Here is a 25,389-nt window from a genome sequence, read left to right as displayed (position 1 = left end):
CTGTATGCAAAAAAGGCTTCTTATGGTAAAATAAAGTAAATTACTTGATGGTAGTAAGGGAGTTGCATTCTAATGATCTACATCCGCCCATACAATTAACATACTGGTAGGAAACAACAGTAGTGTTATCAGTCATAACTCTCACATGAATGTGGTTTCTTCCACTAAGCAGGGAGGACATGACTAGTTTAACTGTTAACAATTCCAGGTAATTTATGTGTTTAATTAATGACTCACACTTAGACCAGATGCCAGAAGCACCCCAGTCTTTTTGAGGTGCATCGCTATAAACAACCACATCTGTATTTCTCTAAAAAATTCTCCTACTAGTAGGCACTGTCTTAATATCAGCAGGCCACCAGCAAACCTCTTCCAAACTATCCCTGGGAAGCAGGGTTGGCGCAGTGATAAGAGCCCTTGCCTCCCACCAATGTGATCCAGGTTCTATTCCCGGACCTGACGCCATAAGTGGGAGCTGAGTTTGTGTTGGTTCTCTACTCTTCTCTGAGAGTTTTTCTCCATGTTCTCTGGTTTTCCTGCCTCAGCAAAAATCAGCATACACTGTACAGATGATTCCAGCTCGGGGTAAGCTGTGGTCCATTGGGTCTTATATGGACCAGTTGAGCTGTGCCGTTGCTGTACTTTGCAACAACGACTAGTGAGACAGTTATTGCTATTATTATCTCTACACAATGTCATAATTGAGTCATAATTTCCCTGATTTAGTTTCAAATTTGCTTCTTATCGGCTTCCAAACAACTGTTACAGTAGTGCAAAGGCTCAAACTCTACACCTGCAAATCTAGAGACTAAAGTCCCTAGAAAAGATGCAACTTCACTGATTGTAAACTGCTTATTGGGAACAAAAAATGTCTGACACAATTACAAAATTTTAGCAATTTTCCTGTTTGTCTGGGTAATCAGCATGAGAATAGAGTTGAGAATGAAACCTAGAAACTCCAAAGCCTGCATAGGTATAGCTACAGATTTTTTGGGATGAATTTTGAAGCCAAGACTGTCAAACTGCTGCACAGCATGTAAGGTGGCTTCTACGTATTCCAGATAACTATCTTCCAAATAAGAAAATCATCAATGTAGCCTAATTAACAGGTGCGGCCAAGCAGACTTCTTAAATAGTGAAAAGTGGGCTTCAAAATTTTTGGGACAATTCCCATTGGTAGGCTGCAGGTTAAGGCATACAGCTGATCTTCCCAAACAAAATAATTTCAACAATTGGAACAGAATAGTATGCATCTTTAAGGTCACAAACTGGCCTCATGAAAGGTCCGTTTTAAAATAATGATGGTGGTTACTGGCTCATTTAGTTTCTGTAGGTTAAATGTACATGTAAGCCTGTGAGAGCCATCTTTCTTCAATAGGTCATCTGAACCTGTAAGCTGGCCATCCTCATTAGAGGATATTTAATAATTTTTCCTTTATACATTTCTCAAGTTCTCTGTCAATGAGAATCTGTTCAGTTTCAGAATAAGAACAGGGAGGCCTAGAAACACCAGTACCTGCTTCAGGTTCACTGTCAAACTCTATGCAGCAGTGAGCAACTCTATCTAAATAAATGTAAAATTAAGGATCTGATGTGATCCTCGTCCATGCAGGAAGCGAATCCCTAACCCACCAGCTTTAAAAGGAGTTTGATTTATCGTGTTTACTCTATTAAATGCTGCCCTCGAAGAAACGGCACCCTTGATAAGACACCGCAGATGGAAAGAAAAGTAGCAATAAGCGAGTCCCTTGAATAAAATGCTGCACCCAATCAAAAGAATTCTGTGTTTATTTGAGGATTGTGAGAAAAAAAGAAGTGCATGTTTAATTCTCTGAACGTTGACCACAAGCCAGACAATTACGATTCTATCTCAGCAAAAATGCGAGACATTGCAACTTTTAACATGTTTCTGTTTTAAATTATAATATTTCCAAGTGATCTACTGTCAGTAATTGTTGTTATTGATCTAAGAAATATGATTTTGAAATAAATGCCGCCCTTGAATAAACGCTGCATCAGACACTCAAAATTTAATAAACGCTGCAGCATTCTATCGATACAGTGCCTCTGTTTGTGATTCTGCTGGGTCTGAGTGGACAATGACTTGGGGTTTTGCTGGGGCCGAACTTGACCTGGGCCTAAAAAAGAATTCCCAGAGGATTTTCCCCCAGAAGCATTCTGGCTAAAGTGGCCATGGCGGTGCATGCCTCTAGTAGGTGGGACTTTGTAAGGCTCTATTCCCTTCCTTGGTGTAACTTTACTGTTGAGGTTTTGAATTCCTCCAATTCCTTGTTGAGCTCATCTCCAAACATAAACATTGATACAGTGGTAGATGGGTTGCACAACGATCCCTATTGCTTGTTTAGGTCAGGATGAATAAGATCCCTGCATTTGAAAAGATTCACTACCTGTCCTGTCAGATCCCTCATCCGAGGGTATTGTCTGAATAAATTCGATTTTAGCTGCAACAGCAAGTGAAACAGTCTCCAAACTTGATTGACCACCCTCAGGGTCAGCGTCCACATATTCAAAGTTAGCATAAACTTGCTCTATTAATTCCTTTACACATATAAAAATATCTTTCTTTCGCCTCTCTCAAAAGTGCAGCAAACATTGCCTTAAGTTGTGAAGGAGGAGTGCCTTCAAGAGCTTCAAGAATTTTCTGTGTTTCACCGTAGGATGACGTAGTCAAACAAAGACGAAAAAAATGAGATGCGCTCAAGCTTAATTATTATAAATGGATGAAGGGGTAGTTTCTAAAGAAACTGTGGTGCTGCGTCGGTGGGGAAGTAGTTTACAAAAATTTGGTTTATCAACGGAGTTGATAATGTAAATTGACCACCGTACAGAGATTCTAAAAGCTTTCTAAAGAAACTGTGGTGCTGCGTCGGTGGGGAAGTAGTATACAAAAATTGGGTTTATCAACAGAGTTGATAATGTAAATTGACCACCGTACAGAGATTCTAAAGCTTTTAGAATCTCTGTACGGTGGTCAATTTACATTATCAACTCCGTTGATAAACCCAATTTTCTTAATTATTATAAGCTGTTTACAGTACACAAGGCAAAGTGACTCGTCCACCACGTGGTTAATTTCAAGAGGTTTTTCTTCAGGACTCTGGTTTTTCCCCCTCCTCAAAAACAAACCTATGATTTGTCATGACTTAAGTTGATCTGATTTGATTTGATTTCCATACAGTTTCTCCAATTAGACTGTCCCTAGTGTGAAATACGTTTTACAGCTGACGTACACTTATACAATTATACTGTAGAGTTCATTAACCGTAGATCATTATCATCATCGTATTTTTTTCCCAGCTTTATTGGGTATAACAACTGTGTTGCTAGCCGAAGAGTTCCCACGGTTTTAAACTACTCCTTTATTTCACGGTCATCGCAGGGAGTGTAGACGTTCAAAATCTAAATTACAGAGTTGAAGTTAGTAAGAGAAATGCAAATGTTAACTTAAATCAAAGAAAGACATTTACCCAATGGCGTCTCACAGTTCTTCTGACTAGCAAGTCATAAAGTTGTAAATTACGTCTATGACTTCATCAAATTATACAAATTGCGGAATGTTCGAAAGTTGCGGCCTTAATTAGCTTGTGCAATACAAGTCACATGTATATTTAGCAATACAACAACTCATTTATCTTCTAAATTACTGTAAGAAGGAAAAATTAACAAGGAAAAATTTATCAATGTATTCATGAAGAAAACAGGAAAGAAGAGACAAATAAACCCAATTCGGCAGATGTGAGTGGAACAGACCCATGCAATCCAAGAAGAGTGGGGTGGCCAAAGCACAGTGTAGCGTACGCTTTCGAATTGGCCACCAAACGCGTTGCAAAGTGTTTTAACGTGCTACTTTGTAGAAACCAAGCTTACTACTGTTACTGTTACAGTAACTATTTTGTTACACTTCACCAGGTAAGAGTTGCATTGAATTGAATTGGAAGAATTCAATTCAATTCAATTCAGTTGGAAGAGTTGAATTGGAAGAATTGAATTGAAAGGGATGGGGTGATAGATGACCTCATGATGCTTGTGCCGTCATTATTTTCTGGTGACATCATATCATGTCTTTTGTGCAAAAAAGTACTCATTGACTCCTTTTGACATACGAGATTTAAATCGGGAAGATGAATTTACCCACTATGTAGTCGCTGCACCGCTCACTCACCCAAGTCAAAGCAAGGGCCTCTTTTCAATTTGTGCATATCTGCATTCTTTTGGGGAAAGTGCCCTTGATGCACTGTGTAAGTAAGACTGGTTTCCAGCTTTGATCATCTAGCTTTAAATAAATTTCAAGGATGCTACCCAGTCCAAAGGTAGATGCATCTGCAGAGGTCTTGGTTTCTCTATTAAGATTGTACAAAGCTCTGTGGTCTTGTCAAACAAGACTTGATTTCTTTAACTTCTTTCTCTTGTGGTGTTTCTCCAAACCCACTGGCTGCCTTTTTGCATTTCATCAGGAAGAGGCTATGTTTTGTCAGCCAAATGTTTTGCAAACTCACCCATGTGGTTTACCATCCCAATTTAACTTGTTGATAAGCAATGTTTTGTGGAGAGTACAATGTATTTTTTCCCAACTAGCTGTCAATATAATGTGGTATTGCCGTCTCAAAATCGCAATTTGTTTTGCATCGCGATCCATCATTTTTAAGGATAAATAAAACTGTAAACTAGTCAACCCGCGCCTGATCGAAAATTCAATTCTTTCTACCTGCGAAATGTATCCATGGTAACACTAGTTTCTCACGTAAATAATTTTGTCGCGGCTAATTTGAAATTCCCCGCAAGTTTATAGTCTTTTTTACCATAAAATGAGTTGACTGAAACCGAAAAGTGTTGAAAATTACACATGAATGGAGTCCGAAGAGCCATTTGGTGATGAAATGCCAAATTTTGATATTTGTGGGACTGTTTTTAAAGAGTTATTTAAGGACATCGATGTACTAGACATCGATGCAAAAACCGAAACAGCTGCCTTGAGCGAAATTGGAAGATAGTGGGTGGAAAAGTACTTTCCAACTGGCAAGTGACTTTGTCACATTATTACAATGCTTATAGTTAATAATAACTGTCAATTTTTCAGGAACTAGTTCTTATTCTGTAATTTAACTAATGAAATTCGTTTATGAACGATGTTAATTTTCATTCGAAACGCAGCATTATTAGAAAACGTCTTACTGCTATTTTCGATTCAAAAAAAAAATTAAGCTTTTTGAAGTTAAGTTAGAAGTATTGTATAAACATACCATTTGTACTGGGGTTTCCCAATGATGCAAGACCTTGATGAGGACTGTAAAAGTCGAATTTTTTATTAAATACTGTTGAACTTGAAGTGAAATATTTGTACAATCATTTGAATGCGGCGGCAATTTGTTTGCGTACGTCAGCAACCCAATTCAGTGCAATGACGTCAATTTCAACATTAGAATCAATCACAGGCCGCAAAAGTGAGACGGCAATACCACGAAATATTGACGGCTCGCGCATAGGCAAAACTATAAGAAGATCGCGATACTTACAAATACTATCTGTGTATAAGGGAGCATTTTCAATACACTGCATACCGCATTTCCATGTAAAGTGGTGTACACAGTGTGTTAAATGAAAATTGGCTTAATGTATTCAAATTGAGACGTGATTGTCAACGATTCACTGTGTTGATAAGCAATGTTTCGTGGAGGGTACAATACTGTACACATTTAGTTGGAACACTTAGTGAATGGTCTAGAACCATCGTGTTACGAGATCATAGCTTATACGACATCCCCCTCCCTCCGATTCAATGTTGTGTAAGAATTTCTTGGGAGACTGCGAGTAGTTGTAAAAAACAACAATGCAGCAGGATGGGAAACAGGGATGGGTGTTCCAACAAATGTGACAAGTATTGTATTTGTTTGAAGGAAATTGGCAAATCTGTAGAGCATGTAGATCAGAAGTCAAGTCTCTTTAGAAAAGAAGTTAACTTGTCACTAAGATAAACGGATTGTCTGTCTGTGTGCTTTGCATTAAAAAAAGTGGGCAGTTGGTACAAACTGATACTAATCAAGCTGAGGGGGGAAATGGTGATGGGTGTTTCAACAAATGTGACGAGTATTGTAGGTGCCAATTGACAGCAATGCAGGCAATAAGCTCTCTTTTAGTGACATAATACGTAATTTATTTCTTTCACAAGCATCGGGTTAGATCTTATATACATCTTTATGTCATTCCTCAAAATTTATCGCTTTAAATTTATTCTGGATAAATTGGATTTGGGCTGGATTCAAGGGTGCACTGTTTTTTATTGAAACCTGGGGTTGTTCCTGCTGGTGTCTGTTAGGACAAGGTTGATAATAAACTGATCTCTGGTGCCTCTGTCAATAATTTTTTTAGGAATTCTTTTCCTGATGAGGTCGTTAACTATGGCAGCAAGCTTCTTTGATCTGTGGACAAGAATAGAACATTGCCAAGGTGGGATCTCGCTCAATAATTTATTAGTTTTGCTCTACATTTTCCTCAAAGCTCAACAAGAGTCATATGGATTCTTTACGGAGAACTTGCTCTCAGTTTTATCTCCAGATACAAAAATTAATTTGCAAACATATGCATGTACACATACATGCATGTCAGTTGAGTTTGTTGCCTCTCTATTTCAAGGGCCGCAGAGAGGGAGGGCCCAGGGGGGGCTATAGCCCCCCCCCCACTTTCTTCCTGCAGTGTTGATTTCTTCTAAACCCCTCCCCTCACACCTCACACTTTCATTATCCATACCAAAACCTAGCCCCCCACTTTCAAACGTACTCCGCGACGCCTGTATTCTGCTCTGACATCATAGATCTTCTCTGGGTATACCAGAGGTACAACAGCATTGATTTGTAATTTGATATGCATTTATTTGATTTGATTTGATTTGATTACACGCAATCCTCCCACTAACATGTATAATTATGTATGCTTGGCTAAGTTTCAAAGTTATTATTATTATTATTATTATTATTATTATTATTATTATTGTTATTATTATTATTATCATTATTAATAATAATTATCATTATTATTGAATCTGGACGGATGGCGGATGGATGTACCGATCTTAGGTTTTAGGTCTTCTTCTTGAGACTTCGGTGTTTTACTTTTTACTTTTATCCCCAACTGCAAATTGTAAAGACATAACAGTTGCAACTCTGAGAGTCGTTGTCGCGATTTAAATGCTTTTCAACCACGAAACTACTGGAAAATACCGCCAAAGCGCCAACCAATTACACGATGTCGAGGAAACCAAAGGTGAAATGGACTGAACAAATGAACAGGGACGTTCTAGAGTGTAAACAACAAGCACAGGCTTTGGCTGCATCTGATAATGCACCGTGCAATATCAATGGCAGGAAGAAAGGTTACATCGAGATAATGAAGGAACTATGGGACGAGAAAGGCTATGAACATCTTGGTGTTAAAGGGCAAAATGAGAGATCAAGCTTCACGGCTGGAAAGGAATGAGGGCTTAATCCATACTAGTGTAAATGTGTCGAGAGCGACCGGCATGTACGATTCTGTCTTGGACACAACTCAACCCGCGTCTAATATTGTGAATAACTTGGTTTCTTGTGGAGTGCTTCAGGATAATCAAAATCAAAACAATGGCGACCAGCAAAGCCAAAATCATAATCAGTCGATACTGGATTTGCATACATTTGCAGTACAACCCCCAGAGGGCCTGACAGAGGAGCGTGATTACTCAACTTTTGAAAACGCGTCGGACAGCATTCCAGGGAGCTTGCCGGAATACAAAGCCATTAACAAGCCATCTTCATTTATTTGGGGCCGACAAGGCGATGGAAGAACAATAACAGTCAACACGTCGACCATTGACAACGCCTATAACGAGATTACAAAATGGCGGAAGAACACTTTTCTTGTCCCCTATGGGAAAACAGGAAAAGATTTCATTGATAAATTAACACAGCACATAAACGATTGGAACAATGAGTCAGAAATGCAACACATTGCCCTTAAAGCAGCTATTGTCCTCCTCGCTGTTGGGTTACAAAAAGCGAGCCAGAAATCTAAGGCGAAGGAGCATCAAGAGTGCTTAGCTAAACGTCTGGCACTGTGGAAAGAGGGCGAAATGGATGTCCTAGTGCGTGAAGGGCGGATCATCCAAAGACGTCTTACCAACTCCTGTAGAGCTGATCCACCCAATAAAGCAAGCGTTTTTGCAAACCTTGTCATGACAGGCAAAATTAATTCAGCCTTGCGATACCTCAGCGATGGAGACGGCGGGGGTATTTTGCCCTTGAGCGATGACGTCATGAGACAACTTAAGGAAAAACACCCTGTGGCACAGGACGCCTCCCTAGGTTCTCTACTCTTTGGACCAATCGAAGAAGTTCCAGATACAGTGTACTACCAGATCAATGGGGAGATGGTTCGTGACGCTGCTTTAAGGACTAAAGGCTCTGGCAGACCTGCGGGTGTAGACGCCAATGGCTTTAGAAAAATACTTGCGTGCAAATCTTTCAAGAAATCTGGGTCCGATCTGTGCACAGCTACAATGACCAGACGACTGTGCACGGAATTTGTTGACTTTCTTAGTATTGAGGCAATTTTAGCCAATCGTCTGATTCCACTTGACAAAGGAGAGGGCGCGGTCCGGCCGATTGGGGTTGGTGAAGTAATTCGGAGGATAATTGCAAAGTGCGTGTTGAGAGTAACAAAACCAGATGTCGTTGACGCAAGTGGCTCGCTGCAGGCATGCGCAGGCCATAAAAGTGGGAGTGAGGCTGCCATTCATGCAATGCGCAATATTTTCGACGCTGATGACACGGACGCTGTTCTTCTTGTTGACGCCTCAAATGCCTTTAATGCCCTGAACAGAGCTACTGCGTTGCACAATACAAGAGTGCTATGTCCAACCATAGCTACTTATGCGATTAACACCTACAGACAGCCTGCGAGGCTCTTCATTATAGGCGGCCAAGAACTTAGATCAGCGGAAGGCACCACACAGGGGGACCCTCTCGCTATGAGCATGTACGCCATTAGTCTCCAGCCACTGATAACGCGTCTACACGTCTCAGGCTCAGCTAAACAGTGTTGGTTTGCTGACGATGCAACGGGAAGTGGTTCTCTGAAAGATGTGCGGAAATGGTGGGACGAGCTATCAGAGAGTGGTCCGGCGTTAGGGTACTTCCCAAATGCAAAAAAGTGCTGGTTGATCATTAAACCTGATAAAGAACATGCTGCTATGCAGGTATTTGGTGACACAGCGATTAACATCACCTCTGAAGGCCACAAGCACCTAGGTGCAGCTCTTGGATCGAGGTCATTTCTGGAAGGGTACGTGGGCGAGAAGGTAGAAGACTGGGTAAACCAGGTCACCAAACTTGCAGAGTTCGCCTTATCACAACCTCAGGCGAGCTATGCAGCGTTCACTTTTGGGCTACGGCACCGATGGACGTATTTCTTAAGGACACTGCCCGATATTACCGACTTGTTAGAGCCTTTGGAGCGTGCGATAAGCGAAGTCCTCATACCAGCTATTACGAACCACGCAACAACTGAAACCGAGCACAAACTCCTTGCGCTTCCTGTACGCTTGGGAGGGCTTGGGCTTATAGATCCAGTCAGAGCCTCACCCAAAGAATATGAGGCTTCAGTCAGGGTCACAAGTTCCCTAGTAAGGCAAATTGTGGAGCAAGTGCATCAGACCGCGGATGTGTCAGAAGTAAAACCACTGCAAATAAGCGCGCGTAAGGAGAAGGATGAGTGTATGGGTGAGAGGCTAAAACGGGTGAAGACCTCTCTGCCGACAGGAACCAAGCGAGCTGTAGAGCTAGCCACGGAGAAGGGAGCATCGAACTGGCTGACAGTAATTCCCATCAAAGACTTGAACTTCAATCTAAATAAGAGAGAATTCAGAGATGCGATCAGTCTGAGATACGACTGGGAAATCACCGACACACCGAAAGTGTGCGTATGCGGGGACCGTTTCAACGTAGATCATGCAATGGTATGCCGACGTGGCGGGTTTATAATACAGCGTCATAATGAGCTTCGTGACCTGGAAGCAGAGGTGTTGAGCATGGTATGTAATGATGTGGAAATAGAGCCGGTCCTTCAGGAAATCAATGGAGAGACTTTGAACAGAGGTGCCAACAGAGCTCCTGATGCACGTTTAGATATTAGCGCTCGTGGCTTCTGGGAGAGACAGAGGACTGCATTCTTCGATGTCAGGGTTTGTCACCCTAATGCATGTTCTTACAGAGATCTAAGCCCCAAGGAAATCTACAGGCAACACGAGAATGAAAAAAAACGCCAATATGCAAGCAGGGTGATGGAGGTGGAGCAAGGCACCTTTACGCCACTTGTTTTTACTACCACAGGCGGAATGGCCGAGGAATGTAAGAGATACCACAGCAGATTAGCTGAACTACTTGCCATTAAGAAGGGAGAGGACTACGCCAGCACCATGTCCTGGCTAAGAGCAAAAGTATCGTTTGCTATCCTCTGCTCAGCTCTCCTCTGCCTTAGAGGTTCCAGAGGAAGAAGAAGGAATGTAGACCTTCAGGAAACAGACATTAGAATCGAGAATGTGACCGCCAGAATTTCTTAGTTTTCGTAATTTTTAATTTGGTTGTTTTTGTTTTTCTTTTTTTTCTGACTGATATTATCTGCATATATATATATTTTTTTTTTTTTAAATAAGAGTGGCTTTTCTTTAAGGAGCTTATCTTTATTTCCAATTTTTTTTTAGTCAGAACGCTATCATGACATGAATTTTTCTTACTACAAATAAGAATATCTTCGTAAGTTTATTGTGCTTCGTACTAGTCTCTTTTTTAATGGAAATGAATTGTTTTACTTCTTACTTGTAAATAGCAATTTGCTTGGAATATGTTAATAAAGGGATTATTATTATTTATTATTATTATTATTATTATTAGTATTAGTATTAGTATTATTATTTTTGCAAGTGTTATTTTAAAATATTATCTTTTCTGCGTAGCTCTGACATCTTAACGTGCTGGGAGGCTACTAGTAAATCCCTGGGAATGACTATAGAGGGAAAGGATTATCCACAAAATTGAAAGCATTTTGTTAGAATCTGTAGGAAGTTCCCTGTGATCAATGTCTAATCTCTGTCACTCCTTGGTGTTGATGTTTCCAGCGATTTTTTGGACAATCACATTTTCCAAGCCCCTATTTATGTATGCCAGACTTCAATTTCTAAATCAGTATTTTTTTGTTTGTATTAGGAAATCACATGATTTCTAGTGCAATTTGGAATAAATAGGGCCAAGTAGATTTTTTTGAAAGACGACCAAAATTGCACGAGCCGGTAGGGCGAGTGTAATTTGTAGTCTTTGGAAAAATTTGAGATGGTTAAACAGAAGAAATGCACGCTTATCACATAATCAGGGAAAAATTGCACCATAAATTGTGCCATCCAGGGCGCACGCTCGATTTGAAAACAAAAGATTTGATTCTTTATTAGCCATAATCCAAAATTTCGAGGTGTAATTTGCACTGGTATTACACTTTTTGCACTGTGTTACACTTGAACTGCACTGCTCTCAGAATCAAGTAATTTTTTCGTGTATGTTAGCTACATTTAACCACTCTACAGTTCATAATTCAACAAAAATTTCTCTCCTTCAGTGAACAGTGGGAGGATGGAAAACTCTTAAGAAAGCAAGCTGATCCTATCTCTGGCCAGAATGAGATTTGCAAAGGTTAAAACATTTTTCTTTTATGGTGGTAATTTCAAAGTACAGGATTTTAGTTGCCACTCAAGGACACTTTGGGAAAACAGGTGGCGGGTCACAGTATTTAGAACCCTTCGAAAGGGTAAGGTAAAGTCTGCATATGAACCAAGTGGCCATCAGGCCGGAGCTTATCCTGGTTTCCATGGCATGAAGCGACTAGGAGTATTTCTACTCCTCCCTGGATGGGATGCGAGTCCATCACATGGTTACCCCCAGCATTTCACCGTTTTCACTCATTTATACACCTAGGTGGAGAGAGGCACCGTGGGAGTAAAGTGTCTCGCCCAAGAACACAACACAATGTTCCCAGCCAGGACCCGAACCCAGATCATTCGCTCCGGAGTCGAGCACACTAACCATGAGGCCACCGCGCCTCCTTCGATAAGGGAGGGCCTTGAAAAAATAGACAGCGAAAGAGGGAGGGTCAGAAGAAATTAAGCCATTCTGATCATAAAGGGATACTTTAATATTACATTATAACACAAATACAAACCATGTATGAACAAAATATTTGCTGCCATTCAAGAAAGGCAGGCTATTGCATGTATCTTGGTTTCCACTGGTACAAAATGTTATCCTATTAAGCCAAGAGCTTTTTTGGTCCTGTTTCTTCAACAGAGATATCACTTACACCTTACCTACATGTAGGGGAGGTGATTTTATTTTCGTCACTTTACTGAAAATGCCCAAGGGTGCACAGTGGCAAGAGTAACTAAAGTGAATTGAGCAGTTTCCATTCATTTTGAATTAATTTACGGGTTCTTTTTGTTATCCTTTTTAATGATTCCTGTTTGCAAACAGTTTCACTTAGGTGCCTTGACTAGCTTCCTTTATCTTGCAAAAAACTCATAGGGTACATACTGGTATTTGCTCAGTTTATGCAATTGTCAATATCCTACCTATTACGAATCAAGTGAAATCAATTTTTGCAATGATTACAAAGACCAGTTCAGCTCTTTTTCGGTACTTCAGAAATGGAGTTTAGGGGACATTTTTTGATATCAATTGTCTGCATTCTTTTAAACGAGTCATGTCGAAGTTTGTGAGAAGAGCAAGGGGACACTTCGTGACGTATTCTATAACATAGATCCTACATTGAATCCAGTATTTGTGAAGTATTATATCTTTTCTTTTGACTGTTTTGATTCGTAATGTGGCAGCAATATTTTTATCTTCGCTTCAGATTTGTCTAAAACAAGTCAGCGAGCATGACAACTTAGAAAGGAACAGCAAACATTCAAACGATAAAAGAAGCCCAGAAGAAGGACGGACCTCTACATTACTTAGTTTTGGTGGACATTTAATTAAGGTACATGTCGCTGAACATAGCAATTCTGTGAAACAAGTTGCTTTTTAACTTTCCAGTTTGGACTGTTTGGTAAAATTAGTTGATTTTTTTGTACAAGTCTTTCAACTTAACAATTTAAACTGTTTAAAAACTAGTTGGTTTTTTTGCTCATGTCTTTAAATTTTCCAATTTGGACTGTTTGTGGTTTTGTCACACTCGTTTTAAGATCACTGGTGTATTAGAGACTTCTTCTTTCTTAAAGGTAATTAACAGTAATATTTAAATATTTCCAATATGTCAATCTAAATTGGTTAACCGATAAAACGATTAATCAAAGGTATCCTGTGGTAAGCTCGTGGAGTAAGTAAGATACTGCGTCAGGGACCCGGGGGGGGGGGGGGGGGTACACGATGTATCCCTGGTTGGGGAGGTGCGGCGCGGCCCCTCATACCCTGACCCTGTTTAAGACAAATATCGCTGATTTTCCTACCTATTTTATGACAGAATTCCGATTTTTGATACCCTGTTTAAGACATTTAACCCAGTTAAAGACAAAAATTGATAAATCGATACCCTGATTAAGACAAAAAGTGATAAATTCGATACCCTGTTCAAGACAAAAATCCCGAAAAACATACCCTGGCTGGCCGCACGTCCCCATTAAGCCCTTATAAGGGAGTACCCCCCCGGGGTCAGGGAGGTGATATAGCGAATTATCAAGTGCTGGTTTTCACTCACGTGATCAACAGCCATGTTTTTCAACGAAAACAAAAGGAAGTGTTTGCATAATAATAGAGTTCAATTCCCGGAGGATTTGGTCGGGGCACCAACATGGCCGCCTTTTCTTTGTTTAGGGGCACCAACATGGCGGTCGTGACGTCATATGAAAACCGAGAATAGTGTGGTCACAAATGCAGTGTAATACATTATATTGAACATCTTTCATTGGTAGCCGAACAAGAGCATTCTTAACGGCCTTTTAAAGAATGCATGAATGCGCCTGCCGCCTATAAACGACCATTTAACGAATGCATGAATGCGCCGGCCTAACTTGAGACGATTAGAAATCGATTACAAATTTTCCATTGTTTACGCCTGACAGCCTGATTCCCCAACCATCCCGATAGCTCTCCACGAGCTAAAAACGAGTCTTTGACTGTCCAACTTTGTTTATTTTGCACTCTTTATTACAGGTGTAATTCACCACCTAAATTTTGCGGGTTTCTGGTACCCACTTGCCTATGGCCATATGGATTGATGCGCTTTCAACTATGAACGAGGAGTTTTTTGTCCTCTCGTTCGTAATTGATTTGTGTCCCCTGCCCTGACGGGTGGGTCCCTCTACCCTCGAGGGGTTTTGCCTCTCTCAGCCTAGTCCTTCACGCAGCCAAAATATCATATTGGGATGCAGGACTGCGAATAACCTGGACCCGAAATAAAAAATAGCTATCAAGCAGTTGGCATTCTCTTCGTCTGATTGCGGCGTCCGGAGGTGGGTGAGTAAAGCAGTAACCCATTTTGAGAGTTAGTCCTTCGTGAGAGCACATCTTCCTTCGGATTTAAATTATCCAACATCGATTCACCTTTGATTCAAGAAAATTTGCGTAAGTAAAGTCGGGCTAGCCTTGCGTTGAACACTTTATCGAATTCAGGTCCTTCCTTTAAGAAGACCAAATCAATAAGAAGGATTTCGTTCGCGACAATGTTTTATTTTTTATGCTTCCTGCATGTCTTGAATTTTGTTACCCTTATAAACAAGCAAGGTCCTCATACTTAATCGAGAAATGAATCTTTCTTTTCAACAGGTTAAATTAGTCCGATACAGTTTTTGTGGCATGAGCAGAGTTCAAATGCTTTAATGTTGTGAACGTTTTTTAGTTCACATGGTGCGATATGTTCCATTTTATTAAGCAGTCGTACATTGCATTGACTTTGAAACACTTAAAATTGGAATTTTTCGATTTTGACGTGTCTTTCATTTACCACAATTTGCAAAATGTAGAATACGCGGGGTTTTAAAAAGTTTATTTCTTGAAGTAGTTCTTCTGTTCAGCGATGGCAGTATGCAAATTATTACTTTTATTCTTATTTCGATTGTTTGACAATTCGTTCCCAACAGAGTCAACTTGTTTTTTTGGCACCTTAGTTTGGACGTTGTACATAATTAAGGATTCCTTTGTACCTCTTGGACAGGTTGAACCAATAAAAAAAGTGTCTTGCTTTTTTGACACGTTTGTGCAAAAATTATGCGTTCAATCGGTTTTATTGTTTTATATAGTTTGTATTAATCCACAGATAGGTTTAGATACACACACTACCGCAAATAGCCGAGCTAGTCTAGGCATGTTGTGTGGGACGCTGGATAAGAACTTAAAAAGAAAACTACATTACGTTAAAAATAGCAACTTCAGATAACAAAATTTAGGTTTGGAACAAGATAACACTGGATTATGATACACAAGTACACCTTATTTTCCTTTACTGTGGACATCTCATCAATCATGCATTAATTTAGGAGCCGCTTATGATGATATTTGAATCCCCACACCCATTCTTGTCTCCTATTGCAGTTACAGGTCGTTGTGATGTGCATGTAGCATAGGGATGAGTTGACTGTGGTTGGAGGAAGTGATGTCGAAGGCAGAATTTACTATTTGAAGCCTACTTAACCAGTGAACGTACATCATGGGAACCCACAAATAATATGAACAACTCTTTGCCACCTTTTGAACTTGTGATAAGCAGAACTGGCAGAAGTGAAGTACATGGTTCGTCTCTTGTTGCCGTAAACACGCTCACGATAGGATTGACTCGACGGTAAGTAAGTATAGGAAATTTATTATTCTGGCAAAATCACTAGCGTACGATGTACATTAATTGAGGACATCTAACTACAATTAATTACCTAATAATAATAATAATAATAATAATAATAATAATAATAATAATAAATATATAAGTATCAGTATCAGTATTGAGAAAATATATATAAAAAAGTCTTTACTAGTATTGTATTGATGCGCGTTTTGTAAATCTCCGATGATGTAGACGATCGAATAAATTTGTCGAGTTTGGACCAAATGACAGGGCCTAAACGAGTCAGGCTATGTTTGCCATAAGCAACAGTCCGGAACCTGGTTATGGCGAAATCAGAATTTCTAAGGTGATATTGAAAATTGGTAACAATAAATAAGAACGCAATGTAAGGGGTCGCCAGACCATTTTTTACTTTGTTCATTATGATTGCAACGGCTTGCAGTCGTCGCGTACGAAGTGTTGGTAGTTTCGCTCTTGCAGGAGTTCCCATACGTCGGTTTATTGTCACAATAAACAGCGCGAAGTTCTCGTTCTTGAGTTCGTTCTAGTTTGCTGGCATCAGAAGAACGACAGAAATGCCAGACAGTCTGACAATATGTAGTATGGCAAATTAACCATATGTAATTTAACAGATCTCAGAATAAGGTTACGCAAGAATTTTCAAATGGTTTATACATTGACTTTCAGATTTGACCTCTTGAAGTTAACTTGCCTATTTTTCCTGTAAAAGGAGCAATTTCGAACTTCCGAAGAATTAATTTTTTTTGTATCGTTTGGAGCTAATCATGTTTTAAAGTTCTGGAGATCGCCGTCTGGAAACTTTAAGGTTAAGAAACCTTATTAGTGGGTTTTGACGTCGCCCCTGTCTCTTCACACCCTAAAGTAAGTACATGTAAATAAATCGGTATATAAGGAAAAGATAAGCGTAAATACCTATTTTATCTGAGTCTAGAGTCTAGATATCGTCTGCACATGTAGATTGCAGGACCTTCTTTAATGACGTTTAATCGATATTTAACAATTATTCGCGGGAGGTGAGGTGAATAATTGTTTTCGTATAATTACATAGGTAATAATCACGACAAGTGCAACCAATCAGCGCAGAGAATTTTCAATAATCACTTATGTAATTATACTAATGTGATATATCCTTACACCACCAAATATTTCGGTATAGTTTCAGTTTGTCTCACTTATCGAAAAAGTTTTTCTTCTTGATGACTTTCTCATTCTTCGAAAAGTTGGCTTATCCGCAGGTAATAGCATTGAGTCTATACGATGCAGGTAAAGAACCCAGCCATAATAGTTCTGGTTTAAGGCCAGCACAACTTTCAAGCTATTTCAGAAGCTCAAAAAAAACTCTTTAAGCTTAAACTGTATTCTGTAAGTTTCCGTTTGTAAAGGAAAGAGCGATTGACGGATAGTTAATTTTTCTTTTCTCTAAAGAACAAGGGAATAACTTTCTTCGTCATCATCCATTGCAAGAAAATTGCTCCCCTCCCCCCCCCCCCCAAAAAAAAAAAATAATAAAAGCTTACGTTCCTTGTGCCTAACCACTATGATCTCTTTTGCTTTCGTTTCAGGTACCGCGAAGACCTCAAAGGAAAGTAAACTCTCCTACAAGATAGCGAAGCAAAAACAAGACAATTGCTGGCCATAACGTTGCTTTACCCCAAGAGCGGCCTCTCTGATCTGCCATCTTGCGCGAGCGCTGGCATTAACTATACCTTACTCGTGTTGGAAGCGAAAGAATCTGGCCCCCAATCTCGCATCCCTTTTTGATGTACCGATAGTGACCTTCAGGCCCCGGCTGTTCAAGCGATGGATAGCGCTATCCACCGGATATATCACTATCCAGCGGATCAACACTAGCAAAACCAATAGGCCTTTTGCAACAAACGATCTCATGGTACAAAATCCGCCATGCTGGAGGGCAAGCTCATTATTATTCCCCCACTGGGACATTAAAACCAAGGCAAGTCAAGCTTGACTGGTTCAGGTCTCTTTGTTTTAATGTCCCAGTGGGGGAAATAATAATTTGCTTGCCCTCCAGCATGGCGAATTTTGTACCATGGGATCGTTTGTTGCAAAAGGCCTATTGAGTTATCCAGTGGATAGTGATTTATCCGACGGATAGCGCTATCTACCCTTTGAACAACTGGGGCCAGATTGGAGGTTGAGGACTACTACGAGATCGCGTTCTCAGCTCTGAGCAGGTGCATTTCGAAAATTTTCGTTCTTTAAATGTAATGCGCGTGCCCAGTACAGAAAATTCGTACTCGTAGTCGTTCTCCAGTAAGAAGGTCATTAATCCCATTTTCACCCGTGCGTATGGTTCGACGATAAAAGAGCGACTGCAAGTTACAACAGTAACAAGCCCCCCTTGTTTCTTGAAAGCGACAAACGGGTCAAAACGAAACTCTGCAAAGATATAAAATATTCTCTGAAGTAACTTTAGAGCTACAGCTCAAATATGGAATAATTAAATTGGCGCCCAAGAATTTTAAATGAGAACCAAACGTTTCGAGAGTACTCTCTCTTCATCAGTGGTTTGGAAGCAACTGAAAAATGCGCGAGCAAAGTAACGCTCAAATAAAAACAAAAATCGCAACGTTTACAGAGCGCGCTGACTTTTTCGGAAACCAAAGTCCACATTGAGACCGCCAGGCTGTAGGGTGCGGTGTCTGAAAATCATCCTGGCCTCAAAACTACAGCCTGGTGGTCTTTGGTTTCATATAAAGTCCGCGCGCTGTAAACGTTGCAGTTTTTTGTTTTTATTTGAGCGTTACGTTACACGCTTATTTTACAGTTGCTTTCAAATCACTGATGAAGGGGGAGTACCCTCGAAACGTTTCGTTTTCATTTAAAGTTCTTGGGCGCAAATTTAAGCTTTCATTTAATATTCATCCGATTTATTGCGCAGCACAGTTTTTTCGAATTTTTGCAGTGAATCTTTAGTAACTTTGCATAGTTTCATGTCACTTATATCTAAAGTTAAAATTGATCTTTTTGCAGATACGGCGGCCATTTTGATTGCTATTGTTTCAAATAGCTATTATGGAATGCCTAGGGGGCAATTGCATATTAATTTGCCTCCTAAGCATCCCATAATGTCTTTTGAAACAATAGAAATCAAAATGGCGGCCGTATCTGCAAAAAGGTCCATTGTCTCTTTATAAACACCTTTAAAATTTAGGCTGCTTCAACGGGTTTCAAACTCAAGCCACACAGTTGGGAGCAAGGAATAAAACGTATGAATTAGAAGTTTTGGATATAGACGAAATTAGAAGTGTTCTAGGCACATATAAGGACAATTTAAGCAATAGACCTTATTCCAAAATGGCCGTCATTTAAATATTCTTTTTTTATTATTCAAATTAGCCCTTGATGCCTCGTTCTTGAGCTGAAAATTCAAAAGAATATTTTGCCTTGAACGAGGCATCAAGGTCTAATTTGAATAAAAACAAAAGAATATCTAAATAGCGGCCATTTTGGTATAAGGTGTGTTCTCTTATACAATCTTGACTTGTCCTGTTAAGTGCTTGAATCGCTTCTAATTTTCCTCTATGACCGGCACTTCTAATATGTTCGCTTAATTCCAAATGTACGAAGAAGTGCCGGATATAGACGAAAGTTAGAAGTGTTCCTGGCACATATCAAGACAATTTAAGTGGTTGTCTCTTATATATAGACTTAAATTGTCCTAATAAGTGCAACAATCGCTTCTAATTTTCGTCTATTACCGGCACTTTTAATATGTACGCTTATTTTCTGATGCCTTTTCGTGAAAGGGTTGATAAATGAAACGTACCTATTAGAAGTGCGGGTTCTAGACGAAAGTTAGAAGTGTTCCTGGCACATATCAAGACAATTTAAGTGGTTGTCATATAGACTTAAATTGTCCTAATAAGTGCAACAATCGCTTCTAATTTCCGTCTATTACCGGCACTTTTAATATGTACGCTTATTTTCTGATGCCTTTTCGTGAAAGGGTTGATAAATGAAACGTACCTATTAGAAGTGCAGGTTCTAGACGAAAGTTAGAAGTGTTCCTTGCACATATCAAGACAATTTAAGTGGTTGTCTTATATATAGACTTAAATTGTCCTAATAAGTGCAACAATCGCTTCTAATTTTCGTCTATTACCGGCACTTTTAATATGTACGCTTATTTTCTGATGCCTTTTCGTGAAAGGGTTGATAAATGAAACGTACCTATTAGAAGTGCAGGTTCTAGACGAAAGTTAGAAGTGTTCCTTGCACATATCAAGACAATTTAAGTGGTTGTCTTATATATAGACTTAAATTGTCCTAATAAGTGCAACAATCGCTTCTAATTTCCGTCTATTACCGGCACTTTTAATATGTACGTTTATTTTAACTTGTCAACGACAACAACTTTAGACATGTAACAAACAAAGCATATTTAATGTCAATCAATTTTGTAATAACTATATAAATACAAATAAAAAAACTTAAAATGCATTCATTGTTTGATTTTCGTCTCCAAACCTTACTTGAGACTTATATTTTATATATACACACATTTTTTTACGTAAACGACACTTATATTATACAAAATTTTTCCGATAAAACCCCTCATTTACACTTATATTTTATATACAATTTTTCTTTTTAATCCACACTTAATTATATATATACAAAATTTGAAAAAACATTTACAACCCTAAAAAAATTTTTTTCCAAAACTTCACAACACAAAAAATACTCCCAGCTTGATGTTCACATGTCTACAAAAGAAACATACACACAAAATTACTACCAAGAAAAATGTTTTTACTTCGATTGCAATCTGATTACATATTACATTGCAAGAAAATTTTGGTTCTAAACGAAATTCATAATGTAAATTAGCACAAAAAATTCTAAAAGCAAGCATTTTGAACCCCTTATCACCTTTTAAAATCTCTGTTTTATGACCAATTTACATTATCAACTACATTCATAAAACCAAATTTTTCTTTACACACTACCCCTTCATTCACACAGCGAGACACTTGCTCGTTTCACAGCCTTTTGACCAATAACAAAAGCCCTTTTCACACTTAGTTTTTCTCATTTGCATTACAATAAAACCTAGCATGTATGTGAGGCAAGTTCGGGCTATTTTATGATAGCTTCACATCCACGTTAGATTACATTCTAATGCAAATAACAAAAACTAACCATGAAAACGGCTATTGTTGTCCACATTACGAGTGTCTTACAGTTACTTATTGTAAAAACCACCATTTTCCAACATTGAAAAACAGCTGCTTTCAACAAATAACACACTGAAAGCCACTCCTAAAGCAGACAACAAGTATTGCCTGCTATATGCTAAAAAATACCTGTTTCCCCTCCAGCTTTACTAACTTCTTCGAACGAAGTCACTAAAAAAAAAAAGGAAAGGAAACAGTAAAAGTCAAACCAAAATGAGCATAAACAATCAATTCAACAGAACCAAGAATTACATGTAAGTTGACAGAAAGTAACAACATACTTAATGCACGACTGAACACACAGGGGACTCGTAGTTATACACTTGCACCTTCAATGCATTTAAAGAAGAGTGATATGTGGAAGAGTGGAAGTAAGTAACTGCTGCCAGAAATTGCATATGTAAGTGTGACATAATGTCGTAATTGTTGAGGCCACAATTGTAATACCTTTCTTAGAAGTCAAGTGATTTGGGACCACACAAGCTGTAGGGAAACACATGCTCTCTTTTTCGTGTACAATAATAAAGTTGTATACTCAGCAACCTTCCATGTTGTACATAACAGCACACAGGCGAAAGATGGTTGTCTTACATGTACTCGATTATTCATCACTTTTAAGATTCCAGATACTGGTATTGATTTTGCTTGTCTGGTGCTTTCCCTCAATGAGCGAAGAGTTACGGTTATCAGCATGCAGACAATTATAATTCTGAAAGGTACAGGCACTGGTTTTGGTTGTCCAACACTCAATAATTATTGTAAACTGATATTCTGTTTGTTGCAAAATCAAAACATTTGAAGAACTTTATTTGTACACTATAACCCAAAAAAATTTGGGCAGAGCTGCCCCTGAAAATCATGCCATAACTATTGCACGTTTGAAACCCCAATTTACACATACACAATCCATAGGTGTGCAATGCCTTAAATCATAATCCTTTCAGTAAGCAATATCTAAAAATTAGATGGAACTCGAATGTAACAGCAACAAAACTACCTCAACCCCAGTTATGAGGGTTGCAGGAAATGAACTAAACAATATTCGGAAAAAGCACGAGCAATTTTTTCCCCCCTACGCTTTCAATGTCCTCGCATTCCTACTATTACTTGTGCTTATGCTCTCTGTAAACTGAACTCTAAGAAAAGTTGAAATGGCTTTTTCATTGTTATTACTATGCATCTCGAGTAAATCATCTTTAACAATTTCATTCTTGTAATAGCACTCAAATTCAAGAAATAAGTAAATCGGTTGCAAAATGCATATAGAGGAATTAAAGAAGAACACGTGCTCCCCAGACTTCTTACACTTGTAGTTTTGCACGCCGGTCCAGGAATGTCTGCTAAATTCTTACATTTGTTTAAAAAAAATTTCTACCTTGGGTAAGACATATTTCCTAAAGCTTAGTAATTGAGAAGACCATGCTTGTGAGCATTCATTTTTCACTTTAGAGTCGTGTGCTAGTTGAATCCGTTTACAAATTATTGATCCTCATCTTACCCTAAATTAAGCCTACTGTAGAGAGAATTAGGGCCAGGTTAGGATTAGTTTTGGTTATTATACAAAGTAAACAATGAAAAGAACTGAGCTGGGTTGAGAATGTTCGTCGCTGAAGTGTAGTGGTGAAGACACAGGACTACAGGTCTGGTGTGTGCATAGTACAGTTCTTTGTTCCCTTACTTTTTTTTAATTTTTAATCTACAGATTCACCCTAAGGTGGGTGTTAAATATAATAGGACACTAAGTCCCCTACAAGGTATTTAGACCCAAAAACCTGACCCCTCAAAACTAGAACACCCAACCTTGCCCAAGATGAAAAGAAGTATTACAATATCAACAAGCGCAAACAGAGAAAATATTAACTTTGCAACATTTAGGACAGATTAATTTAAAAGTACGAACATTATCTCCATCAAAAATCTGGTATAACCTAACAACATAGAAAGACTTAAGCTTAGCTTTAAAAGATGACAAAGAGTAGTTTCTGCTTTGATATCACCAGGAACAGCATTCCAAATATTGGAAAGTCTGATAAAAAACGAATCCCTGAAAAGTGAAGTTTTAAATTAAGCTGTTGTTAGATAAAGTCCAGAGGAACCACGGCATGATTTACTGTTACAGTACTTAACATAATTTTCTAAGTATAACTGAATAATCCCTGATTTACATTTATAAAAGAAAAGAAGATCCAGATACTCAAGCCAGTAATTAAGTGGTAATAAATTTAGATGGACTAAGTGGATTTGATAATTCATATTCCGATGGTTACATATAAACTTTGTTGCACGTCTCTGGGTCCTTTCAATAAGTAAATAAATAAATTCTTAATAACAGATTGATGAGCCCAGACTTGCCTTGACCTTAGACGGATCGAAACGCACCTATCACTGTTTACTCTTCCCAGCCCATTACATCTAGGCTCAACTGACAGTCTACGAATAAGTTGACCAATGACATCTACGAATGGAGTTCTTATAGTATCTACTGACTTAATGATATGACTCCTGGGTTCAAGCCATTTACAATTTTTATGTTAGAGTTTTTTGGTTACGAACTGTGTAACAATGTCTCTTAATAAAGCCCAGTAGGTTGTTTGCCTTTGAGACAGTTTGGGTGATATGTTCATTCCATGAGAGGTCTTTAGTGACTGTAAGTCCAAGGTCTTTTTCTTTCGTGACAAGTTTCAGTTCGGTATAGTTCTTAAGATTGTATACTCGAGGTAAGCTGGTTTTCTTAAGACTTATTCTAAGATTATGACATTTTGTATGCTGGAAATAATTATAGTTCATTAGAAGCTGACCAGACACAAAGATGGTTTAAATCGGCTTGGAGGTCACAAATATCAGACATAGTTTGATAGTTTTATGACATTTAGAGTCATCGGCATACATAGCTAAAGATGACGATTTTAGTACGTCTGGAAAAGTACAGGTCCTAGGGTTAGGGTTAGGGTAACCTAACCTCCTAGAATTGAGCCCTGAGGGACTCCAGACTTTACCACGCCCCAGGACGAAGAGATTTTGTAACTTCCTCAGTGGTCACTTCAATTAAGTCAAGATGATTGTTGATCAGAGGGTTTAAAAATTAACTTCATGGGATGTTGGACAAGAAGATGTTGTAATGTTGAGAGTGAATGGATAAGTGTGCTGATAAGATAATACAAAACATGAAGAAAATGTGTTGAGGAGAGGAATAGGTAAAATAAGGACCAGACAAAGCTTGGGGAAAGGTGTTCAGTCCTTTTAAGAGGCTTTAACCGAGGCAGAATGCATATTCCACCTAGTAGGTAAAATGAGGATCACCAATTTAATCTAGGTAAAAACAGATTCAACCTGAGACCAGATTTGACCAGCAACATTGATGCTTCAAGGTAGAGAATGAGATGACTGATGGCTCAACCAGTCTAAGATTCCTTTTATGGACAATGTCCGTGTTTAAAAATCTAGCGATTGTTTCTTTAGTTCATTACTATAAAGTTGTTCAAGTAGATCTCATAGTAATGCTGACAAACGTAACAACAACAATGGTAAATTAGCCATCATTAAAATCAATTAATTTGTAAAAATGAGCATGAAACCTGAATACCAGCTAACTGTTGGTAAGCTTAAGTTCTCCAGAAGTCAGTGTTTTTGTTTAAATGATACAATTTTGGAGAGATGCTAACCCTAATACTTTAAAAAGTTAGAAAAGGTTGATCAAATGATGCCAAACTTGATTTATTGACTTACGAGCAAATTCACTTAGTAACCTCTACACTAACGAAATAACAACTACAAATTGGCAATTTCAAAGTATTTACATGAAGCTAATCCTAACAATAGACCTTTTTACCAATACGGCGGCCATTTTGATTTCTATTGTTTCGAATATCTATTATGGGATGCCCAGGGGGCAAATACATATTAATTTGCTGAGCATCCCATAATGTCTTCTGAAACAATAGAAATCAAAATGGCCGCCGTATCTGCAAAAAGGTCTATTTATTAAAAGCTAACCAAATAAAAAAGGCTTGGTTACTAAGAACAGCATTGACCATCAAAAATGGTATCGCTTGTTTACCAAAGTGAAATTAGCACCGGCGAACAGGGATAGTCCTTCGTTGGACCAGCATCCCATCCAGGGAGGAGTAGAAATACTCCTGGTACTCCATCCAGGGAGGAGTAGAAATACTCCTGGTCGCATGCTACAGAAACCGGGATAAGCTCATACGCCGACTTTACCTATACCAAACTTCAGAGCTGCCGTCATTCTGACTCGGAGAAGGACATAATTTTTGTAAAGCATCAAAAGTGACGGAGTTTTCAA

General features: G+C 38.8%; 2 long non-coding RNA genes across 4 annotated transcripts in view; one reads left to right on the top strand and one right to left on the bottom strand.

Annotated features, from left to right (window-relative positions):
• LOC138032189 (uncharacterized) overlaps positions 1–18,423 on the top strand; it is a 42,662-nt gene extending 24,239 nt beyond the window's left edge. The window contains exons 4-9 of one of the 3 annotated variants that reach the window (XR_011128300.1): positions 6,388–6,465; positions 11,653–11,726; positions 12,943–13,068; positions 14,241–14,539; positions 15,618–15,864; positions 17,448–18,423. This is a non-coding gene — a long non-coding RNA (uncharacterized lncRNA). Of the gene's footprint in view, positions 1–6,387; positions 6,466–11,652; positions 11,727–12,942; positions 13,069–14,240; positions 14,544–15,617; positions 15,865–17,447 lie in introns of all 3 variants that reach the window. The other 2 variants (XR_011128299.1, XR_011128301.1) reach the window with 2 other exon arrangements.
• Positions 18,424–20,269: 1,846 nt separating this feature from the next.
• The window catches only part of LOC138032460 (uncharacterized), a 13,280-nt gene continuing 8,160 nt past the window's right edge, over positions 20,270–25,389 (bottom strand). The window contains exons 4-5 of the long non-coding RNA XR_011128372.1: positions 21,216–21,257; positions 20,270–20,615 (exon numbers count right to left, since the gene is read on the bottom strand). This is a non-coding gene — a long non-coding RNA (uncharacterized lncRNA). The remainder of the gene's footprint in view (positions 20,616–21,215; positions 21,258–25,389) is intronic.

Source organism: Montipora capricornis, chromosome 14 (genome assembly GCF_036669925.1).
Source record: "Montipora capricornis isolate CH-2021 chromosome 14, ASM3666992v2, whole genome shotgun sequence".
In the NCBI taxonomy this organism is placed as follows: Eukaryota; Metazoa; Cnidaria; class Anthozoa; order Scleractinia; family Acroporidae; genus Montipora; species Montipora capricornis.
Note: the sequence above shows the minus strand (reverse complement) of the source record. Positions and strands in the feature narration are given on the sequence as shown.